The 962-nt window shown below is 42.3% G+C and overlaps 1 non-coding gene across 1 annotated transcript; it reads right to left on the reverse strand.

Annotated features, from left to right (window-relative positions):
- Positions 1 to 324: 324 nt before the first annotated feature.
- On the reverse strand, positions 325 to 456 carry LOC119930143. The gene has a single exon (XR_005451633.1). It is a non-coding gene; the product is annotated as a small nucleolar RNA SNORA7 (small nucleolar RNA).
- Positions 457 to 962: the final 506 nt, after the last annotated feature.

A 962-nucleotide genomic window follows, 5' to 3' on the forward strand; every position in this document is an offset into this window, starting at 1 on the left:
GGCTTCTTCTTACAACTAGCGCCTCTACTTGCCCTTAATATGATGTAGAAAACACCTCCTTCATGTACCTTTTATAATGCATGTGTTTTAGTTGAGGGGTCAGTGCTGTTGAGTCATCTCAACCCATAGTGACTCCATGGACACATCTCTCCCAAAACTCTCCACTCTCCATCTGCAGTCGTTCTGGTAGTGTATCCATAGAGTCTTTTTGGTAAAAAAAAAAATATGGAATTGGTTTATCATTGCCGCCTTCCACACAGTAAACTTGAGGCTCCACCCTCGACTCTCTCCCCTGCCGCTGCTGCCCAGCCCAGATGAGTTTTGACTTGTAGCAGATTGCCTTCCACTCGCTAGCCACTGCCCAAGCAAGGAATGGAATACCTCTGCTTGACTCTCCCTCCCATAGCCGAGACTGGTAGAGTACTGGAAACTCTCCAGGTGCCATCCTGAGAGGGGTTTGTGTGTATTTAGGGCAAAGGAACCCTTTTTAGGAGGTATAATAGGAAATAAAGCTTGGAAAAGCAAACTGCCTTTCTCCCAGTTGATGGTTTTATTGCCAGGTACTGATTGAGTTTGCTATGGAATCAAAAAGGAAAACTGTAGATCTCCATTAGTAGTCCACTTACTCAGGTGCTGAATGAATGAAACCACCACAGTGAAAGGAAATATCTCTGGAGGTAAGAATTTTAATAAATCACTTGGATTTTGATCTATTCCAAACTGATGATCCTTTCTACCATCTCTCGACTGGTGAGAGGAAAGACAAATGCCTGCAGGCTGAGAAATTCAAAACCTAAATTCAAAGCTTGGCCAAAACAAAGGCCAACAATTTGCTTATTTTTGTTCTTTAGAATGTGTGTTTCTAAAGCCCACTTTGAGGTATGCTGAAAATGTAATCTCCTATGAGGATCCCTCATTCTTGGTTCTAATTTTGATGCTTCTGCTTCATTTTTCCTTTAGAA

The sequence above is a fragment of the Tachyglossus aculeatus genome, chromosome 6 (genome assembly GCF_015852505.1).
Source record: "Tachyglossus aculeatus isolate mTacAcu1 chromosome 6, mTacAcu1.pri, whole genome shotgun sequence".
Classification (NCBI taxonomy): Eukaryota; Metazoa; Chordata; class Mammalia; order Monotremata; family Tachyglossidae; genus Tachyglossus; species Tachyglossus aculeatus.